Source organism: Ambystoma mexicanum, chromosome 1p (genome assembly GCF_040938575.1).
Source record: "Ambystoma mexicanum isolate Mex_15411 chromosome 1p, UKY_AmexF1_1, whole genome shotgun sequence".
In the NCBI taxonomy this organism is placed as follows: domain Eukaryota; kingdom Metazoa; phylum Chordata; class Amphibia; order Caudata; family Ambystomatidae; genus Ambystoma; species Ambystoma mexicanum.
This window is the reverse complement of record NC_090921.1, coordinates 4,202,205-4,211,232: the sequence shown is the minus strand read 5'-3', so window position 1 is coordinate 4,211,232 and position 9,028 is coordinate 4,202,205. Positions and strand designations below refer to the sequence as shown.

The following is a 9,028-nucleotide window of genomic DNA, read 5'->3' as shown; positions in this document are numbered from 1 at the left end:
CTAAGTGGGGCAGGGATGCTGCTGATAGGATATCCCAGCAGGTCCTTGACCTATTCCAAACATTGAGACCTTGTAGAGGAAACCAAGAGGAAAGATTGGTACACAGCGATTTGTTTGATGGGGGGCCTGCAAAAAAGGGGGGATGCCCAGGGGGTGTCCAAAGTTTAAGTTACCCATGGCGGGCCAGAGGGGTGCTGTGCTGCGATGTTGGGCCCATCTCCTCCCCGCAGGGTGATCCGACTCCCACAATTCAGAAGCCAGAAGACTCCTGAGATGTCAGCACACTGCAAAGTTGGAGTGATGTTATCAATTTGGGACTGGAGGGAAATACCTGTGCTGCCACCACCGGCTAAGAAGAGGAGGACCACAGATAGACTGCCTTCTTGCAGCCCTTTTGCTACAGCACTAGGACATCTAGTCATTTCAGGAGCCAAAGAACTGTTTTTGGCATTAGCCAGAGGAAGTCTTTGCTTATATTGTGCTATTACTCAGAATTCCACATCGGCTTATTATTTTACAGATTTCATATTCGTCCAATGAGAGTTCTTCATTCATGAAGCTCCAATTTTAAAAGGAAACTTAAAAAAGGTGTGGCCAGTATGGGGATCGAACCCGCGACCTTGGCGTTATTAGCACCACGCGCTAACCGGCCATTAATACTCAAGATCACAGCAACAGCTACTAGCAGCCACTGTCAACAGAACAATGTTCTTAGTACATTCCCATTCAGCCCTTAGCGCCTGCTGTCAGCACATCGGAAGGCAACTTGCAGCCCAGGAGACGCGCCTGACAAGATGGAGCAGGTGACATCTAGACCATTCTTTGGCATGCACTGGATAAGAGCATTTGCACAAGATGTCGTCTTTGGGCCAGTTACAACCACTTTTGGGAAGGCTTACTGCTGCCACGGACTGCTGCCATTATAGACTCCAAGCTCGAGGCTACATTATGAGGGGCAGCTGTCCTGGCCAAGCCTCAATGCCTAATGACTATAGAGTTGCTCCATATATAATACGAGTGCAATTTAGGTATTTTGCACCACAAAGTTATTTGCCACTTGACTTACTTATGGCAACCTATTCTAAAGTCACTTCCAAGGTGACTCTAAGCAGTGCTTTAAGTGGGATTAGAAATTGAGGGGGGCTCTCGTTAGGGGGTTTGGCCTAGGCATGGGTGTGCTTAGTCCATGCCCCCATCAAGAGCCCCCGTCGCCTAAGAGGTGGGGGCTGCTAAAAGAAGCAGAGCTGGGGAGCACTGGCATTATTACATTTAATGCGCACAGCCCCTCCCCGGCTAAGCGGAGCAAAGGTGTGACACCAGTATGCCACAGCTCACACCCAGCAGGCAGCCTTTTCATTCAAGGAGCCACATGCTGCAATGCTTTACCACAGGCTCCTTGAATGAAAGTGATGCCTGCTGCTGATGGCTCTGTACTCTGAAACAGGAGGAGGTCTGAACTGCCCAGCTCGCCTTTTGTTTCCGAGTAAATAGCCATTAGCCAGCGTGAGTAGCGCAGGGGCTTCATGCTGGGTGATGGCTATTTACTCAGAAACAAAAGGAGGCCTGGCAGTCCAGCCCTCCTCCTGTTTCAGAGTACAGAGCCACCAGGCAGCCCGCACTGGAAGGCTGCACTTGCTGCTTGCAGGTGACAGCACTTCGCTTTAGAAAAAAAGAAAAGGCAATTGCTTTTTTTCTAAACCATAGTGCTGACACCTGCAGGCAGCTTGTGTAACCGTGCAGCCGCTGCACGGGCGGCCTCAGGTGTCAGCATGGCTGGAGCTAGTCGGGGGTGAGCCCCCGGCAGGGCCCCGGCTCAGGAGCCTTTTCTGGAGACTGCCGGGGCTCGGCCCATGCTAGCCCCAGCCCACTTAAAGCTCTGCCTCTAAGTATCAAAGACTGATGATGCTCCTTGAAATGTCTTTTTTCCGGGAAGTCACTTCTGTCCGTGCAATCCATATACAAAGTAGAATGTTTGCATGTATTTTGCCCCAGAACGCCCGGACAGAGCTCTTATAGATGAGTTTCCTGCATCTGTAATGTTCCTGCAGTTTTATTTTTTTCGTTATGTGTCAAAATACCATCAGTTACTAATGTTACCAAAAAAGTAGATTGGGGCAGGGTGGGTGGTGTGGGGGCTCGAATGAGACCGAATGCAATTGCACCCACTGCATTTAGGGGGAGGAGTAGCAGGACTTTGTTCATGGCTCACCCCCAACCCCACTCTTGAAATGCTGGCTACTCCGTGCTTCTCGGACTGTTATCCGCAATAAGCAAGTGCCCCCCCCACCCCATCCCAACTTTCATCTTAAAATGGGGCCTCACGGGAGGTGACACATTCTCAGCCCGCCCTGCTGGTAGGAAGGAGGTGTGAGGAGTTAAGCAGCAGCCAGGCCCCCTGCTGCCTTAACACTTCTCAGGGGTTTCAGGTGCCACCAGTGTTTAGGAAGTCATAGATAGCTGTGGAGCTGGAGAGATAAATAAGTCTTGCAATGGTGAGGTGCTCAGCAGTCTCTATGGTGCACTGTGTGGCAGGACATTCAAATGTTAGCCCAAAACGGGCTTTTCAATCAAGCCCATAGCCCAAAGTGCTTTGTGTACTGTTTGAAGCTGAACATTACTTGTACCATACTGAGAAAGAGACGCTTCAGAGAAATGGAGGCGCCTATCCTAACTTACAGCCTTGCTGTGTGCAGACAGCGCTCCTCCCCAGGGCTTTAATAAAAGATGAAGTCTTCTCCTGGATCCAGGCCTGCGCGATTAGCCTACATATATGGCTTTTGCGCAGCAGGGCACACATCGTCTCTGTGGCGCAATCGGTTAGCGCGTTCGGCTGTTAACCGAAAGGTTGGTGGTTCAAGCCCACCCAGGGACGCAGTTTATTTTGGATTTTGGCAAACGTGAGCCAACTCCCGTTCAAAAAAAAAAAAACAACCAACGTGCAGGGTGCACTGCTTAATTCTGAAACCATATGTAAGGTGCTTCCTGTGCTGACATTTCCCTCAAGTCACACATCCATGGCCAGTCTGATTGTCTTTCAATACACGCTTACATGGCCCTATAGTTCTTGTATTCTGATGTGGGAATCTGGCATAGGCGTTTGTCTTTCAAAACCCACTTTCATGGCCCTATATTTCTGGTATTCTGATGTGGGAATCTGGCATAGGCGTTTGTCTTTCAATACCCAGTTTCATGGCCCCATAGTTCTGGTATTCTGATGTGGGAATCAGGCATAGGCGTTGTCTTTCAATATCCACTTTCATGGCCCTATATTTCTGGTAGTCTGTTGTGGGAATCTGGCATAGGCGTTTGTCTTTCAATACCCAGTTTCATGGCCCAATAGTTCTTGTTTTCCGATGTGGGAATCTGGCATAGGCGTTTGTATTTCAATACCCTTTTTCATGGGCCGATAGTTTTGGTATTCTGATGTGGGAATTTGGCATAGGTGTTTGCCTTTCGATACCCGGTTTCATGGCCCTATCGTTAGTATTTTGATGTGGGAATCTGGCATAGGGGTTGATTTTCAATACCCAGTTTCATGGCCCTATATTTCTGGTATTCTGATGTGGGAATCTGGCATAGGCGTTTGTCTTTCAATACCCAGTTTCATGGCCCCATAGTTCTGGTATTCTGATGTGGGAATCTGGCATAGGCGTTGTCTTTCAATATCCACTTTCATGGCCCTATATTTCTGGTAGTCTGTTGTGGGAATCTGGCATAGGCGTTTGTCTTTCAATACCCAGTTTCATGGCCCAATAGTTAGTATTTTGATGTGGGAATCTGGCATAGGCGTTGATTTTCAATACCCAGTTTCATGGCCCTACATTTCTTGTATTCTGATGTGGGAATCTGGCATAGGCGTTTGCCTTTCAATACCCGGTTTCATGGCCCTATAGTTCTTGTATTCTGATGTGGGAATCTGGCATAGGCGTTTTTCTTTCAATACCCGGTTTCATGGCCCTATAGTTCTTGTATTCTGATGTGGGAATCTGGCATAGGCGTTTTTCTTTCAATACCCGATTTTATGGCCCTATAGTTCTAGTATTCTGATGTGGGAATCTGGCAGAGGCGTTGCAGCACTAGTTTGGGAAGGGCACATTTTGCTATTCCATTGCCTGCCCTATATAGCAGCGCTGACAACAGAGGAGTCTCCCTTAACTTTTTTGGGGGTGTCCGGGAGGTCAGGAAGGGTCCCCATTATTATGAGGGATTCATTTTGAGCGCACAACATTGATGATGGCGGATGGCAGCGAACTGGTCACAATATGTGAACCCATTTGTATAGAGTGCAGTTAGTTATGATGTTTCTTTTGATGTTACAGCTCTTTAGAATGTATACATAATCACCACGCACGTAGAGGGATAAACTGCAAATGCAATATGAAAACAATCTACACAACGGGGTGCTTTGTAAAAAGGTAGTTGGGACTCTCTTGCAAAATGCATGTTGAGATTTAAACTGACTTTCTCAGGTTTGCAGATGTCAGAAAAATGAGTAAATCATTCATTTTCATCTCTTTGGTTCGCTGCTGCACATGAATTTTAAGTAGCAGGGACAGTCTTGACGGAAAGAAATATTAGTCACCTAGTAAGAAAGTCAGCTCAGAAGCAGGACACGGTTTATGATTTAAGAGTCCTGCAAGGGAACAGATGTTATCTCGCTCATTGGATTGGTGTCGCTAGAGGGCGTTGGTTTTTTGTTCGGTGGTAATAAAAGTTAGGCCTGAGGCCAGGGTATCTGACAGTTAATTGTCTTTAAAGGTCATCAGTGGCTATATGTTCTGAAGTTGTGGTCGTATGAATTAGTAGGTCTTCAGAAGCGCCAGGAGTATGGGGTATGGGTTAGTTGAGATCCTGTTTATTCAGGCCTTCCTCTATTTGCTCAAATTTATTGTGCGGACCATGTGCAACCACAATGAAAGTTAAAGGCTTTAGGCCAGTTATTGCTAGCAATTAATTATGTTTTCAAGACCAATGTTTAACCATGTACTGATGCCATGGCCTCCTACGGACCAATCCTAAGAAGGTGTGCTCTGATTATGACATGAAGATGACTATCAAGATAAAACTGACCAAGGATAAGTGGAGAATTGGGAGAAGATGGGATTCATTTTAAAAGATTTTGGTCCAATCATATTTTGGGGGTGGATTGTTATAGAACATCTGGGATTATTTTAATTGTTGCAAAAAGGATATAAGATGCCAACTGATGTTGTATTGTTCAAACCTGGGTTAGTTTGGTCCTGCAACACCATCTAACCACTCCCTGAAACTGTGTACAATAAACTTGCTTTATGCACAACCGTGTGCTCACTTCTTAAGTGGTGGGACTGTTTCGGTTAATGTGATTAAAGGCCCATACGCACAGGGGGCTAGAGTATGGTTTTATAAAGCTAATCTTGAGCCTAGCAACACCTCCAAGTGGGTACATAAGTGTTCATAAAATACCCCGGTACAATAACCCCTGCACCTGCAAGTTCCTGCGTGCCCACTATAAATTATGCCTTTGATTTGTGTACTCTGGCCTCCGTAGTGCTGGAAATACATATGCTGTCTCTCTGCCCCCAAGTGACCTGAGGAGAAAATTGAGGAACTAAAGTGATGCATAGGGATCACTGTTGATAAGTTACCTGTGCTGGGAATGAAAACAGGCACCAGTGGTCAAAGTGTATGAAACCAAGTAGTGGAACTATATTCCCTGCTGGCCTGCCCTCTCCCCACAAACCACATTGCCACGTCCCCTTCCACACACAACACAAACCCCCAAACACATGCGCCTGCTGTTTAAGGGAACATTTAGTGCAGTGCAAGTTTCAACTGCTTCCTACACTTTTATTTTAAACCAAAACCATTCCGGAACGGTTCTTTTTAAAATAAAACTATAGACACAGTAGAACCTGATTAAGAAAAGTAGAAGAGCACCGCTCCCGCTCCGTTAGACCACAGCACCTTCATGAGGTGGAGTCCAGGCACAGAATGCAATAATGTGTCAGTATCTCACCAGGAACTGGATGTGTTGCCTGCAGGTTACATATAGATTGCTGTGGCAGGTGCATTAACCCACTAGGCGAACTTATCAGGTTTGAAACCTTGGACTTGCAAGACACACATGCACACAAACACATGCTGCAAAAAACTGGACTTCCTCTGAGGCATCAGGTTGAATGTTGGTGCATTTCGCTTCCTTCATCTAGTATTACTTCCATTGGCCAATGGCAACCATTTTCCACCCCCATGTTGAGGATATTTAGTTTCACAAAGAGAGACTAATCATTGGGGGTGCGAGGCATGTAAAATCGGGCCCAGCATTAAGTCTTTGTCTTCACCCTGGGGCGTATATTGATATGGGCAGAGATGTCTCCTGCCACTTTACCCGGGGACGTCAGTTGGGGGTCGCAACCTCTGAGGTCTCCCTTGCGACATCTCTGTTCTCCCTTGCAACCTCTTGAAAAAAAGTTCTCTTTTTTGTTTTTTTGGGGGGGTTCTGTAATGCAAGCTCCTAGGCTGCGGCCAGCACCATGTAGCTCTTTAAATCTGGAGTGGCTGGCTTTCTTGTTCAGGGCCGTTAAAAAAAATAAGAAAAATAAGAACAGGAGTGCCAAAAGTCTAACACTTTCAGCACTGACCCTAAATAAGAAAGAATAAGAATACCAAATAATGTGTATTTCTGGAATGCTATACAATAATTGCTAGACTCATTAAAGGTTTATTTCAGGCACACTTCAGGGGGTGAGTCACTGATTTAGTCTGTTCTTAAACGCCTCAACTCAGCCTTTCATCTTTCTGAGGTCGATAAAAGAGTACCAACACATGTTGGGTGATATTGGGTGTATATTTTTACTATATAAAGCACTTAAGCGTAAGTGCTACATAATAACACATCATTATCATTTGGTCATGGACTTCTGCTTGCATTCACAGTAATTTGGTAATATGGGCCTATACACTCTGATCTTAACAATACATATGGCGATCGATTCTTGTATGAAATGTACATCACATTATGTACATCACACTATAGTGATATTGTAACCATATTTTTTGTGGTGTACAATGCTATGTGATGCCACTTCCTGTTTCATCAACGGGTGAAAGGTTGTGTTCCATCGCTTCCTGCGATATCACTTCAGGATGGGGTCAAATGAAATCACTTCCTGTGATGTCATCAGGGGGTCAACGGTCGTGTGATGTCACTTCCGCTACCCCTGGCATTTTGGTGAAATGACGTCCCTTTGGGGTTGCTGCCTGTTAATGATTGTTTAAACACTCACTCTCTGCTCTCAAAGCTGTGAGATTTGTTGTGCTCTTGCTTACTCCCCATTCCAAGCCGCTTCTACCCCGCCGTACTGAGCATCGTTGCGCAGTCATGCCTCCTGCCTGCAGCATTTTCAGTTGAGTGGGTGACAGCCCTGTTATCCTTTGCCAGATACCTGCTCCATTTACAGGAATTGTAATCAATTGCCTTTGCACTCACACATTTGCCGGGCATGGTTATCATTTGCACAGGCAATCAATCAGTTGCCATTCTTTGGCAATGACTGCCCAGGTCCCATAGCATTTGCCAGGATCAGAAGCTGGGCACGGCTAAGTGGGGCAGGGATGCTGCTGATAGGATATCCCAGTAGGTCCTTGACCTATTCCAAACATTGAGACCTTGTAGAGGAAACCAAGAGGAAAGATTGGTACACAGCGATTTGTTTGATGGGGGGCCTGCAAAAAAGGGGGGATGCCCAGGGGGTGTCCAAAGTTTAAGTTACCCATGGCGGGCCAGAGGGGTGCTGTGCTGCGATGTTGGGCCCATCTCCTCCCCGCAGGGTGATCCGACTCCCACAATTCAGAAGCCAGAAGACTCCTGAGATGTCAGCACACTGCAAAGTTGGAGTGATGTTATCAATTTGGGACTGGAGGGAAATACCTGTGCTGCCACCACCGGCTAAGAAGAGGAGGACCACGGATAGACTGCCTTCTTGCAGCCCTTTTGCTACAGCACTAGGACATGTAGTCATTTCAGGAGCCAAAGAACTGTTTTTGGCATTAGCCAGAGGAAGTCTTTGCTTATATTGTGCTATTACTCAGAATTCCACATCGGCTTATTATTTTACAGATTTCATATTCGTCCAATGAGAGTTCTTCATTCATGAAGCTCCAATTTTAAAAGGAAACTTAAAAAAGGTGTGGCCAGTACGGGGATCGAACCCGCGACCTTGGCGTTATTAGCACCACGCTCTAACCAACTGAGCTAACCGGCCATTAATACTCAAGATCACAGCAACAGCTACCAGCAGCCACTGTCAACAGAACAATGTTCTTAGTACATTCCCATTCAGCCCTTAGCGCCTGCTGTCAGCACATCGGAAGGCAACTTGCAGCCCAGGAGACGCGCCTGACAAGATGGAGCAGGTGACATCTAGACCATTCTTTGGCATGCACTGGATAAGAGCATTTGCACAAGATGTCGTCTTTGGGCCAGTTACAACCACTTTTGGGAAGGCTTACTGCTGCCACGGACTGCTGCCATTATAGACTCCACGCTCGAGGCTACATTATGAGGGGCAGCTGTCCTGGCCAAGCCTCAATGCCTAATGACTATAGAGTTGCTCCATATATAATACGAGTGCAATTTAGGTATTTTGCACCACAAAGTTATTTGCCACTTGACTTACTTATGGCAACCTATTCTAAAGTCACTTCCAAGGTGACTCTAAGCAGTGCTTTAAGTGGGATTAGAAATTGAGGGTGGCTCTCGTTAGGGGGTTTGGCCTAGGCATGGGTGTGCTTAGTCCATGCCCCCATCAAGAGCCCCCGTCGCCTAAGAGGTGGGGGCCGCTAAAAGAAGCAGAGCTGGGGAGCACTGGCATTATTACATTTAATGCGCACAGCCCCTCCCCGGCTAAGCGGAGCAAAGGTGTGACACCAGTATGCCACAGCTCACACCCAGCAGGCAGCCTTTTCATTCAAGGAGCCACATGCTGCAATGCTTTACCACAGGCTCCTTGAATGAAAGTGATGCCTGCTGCTGATGGCTCTGTAC

The 9,028-nt window shown here is 46.7% G+C and overlaps 2 non-coding genes across 2 annotated transcripts; one reads left to right on the top strand and one right to left on the bottom strand.

Moving 5' to 3' along the window:
• Positions 1-2,798: 2,798 nt before the first annotated feature.
• On the top strand, positions 2,799-2,872 carry TRNAN-GUU (transfer RNA asparagine (anticodon GUU)). Its single transcript has one exon. It is a non-coding gene; the product is annotated as a tRNA-Asn (tRNA).
• Positions 2,873-8,172: 5,300 nt separating this feature from the next.
• Positions 8,173-8,246, bottom strand: TRNAI-AAU (transfer RNA isoleucine (anticodon AAU)). The gene has a single exon. It is a non-coding gene; the product is annotated as a tRNA-Ile (tRNA).
• Positions 8,247-9,028: the final 782 nt, after the last annotated feature.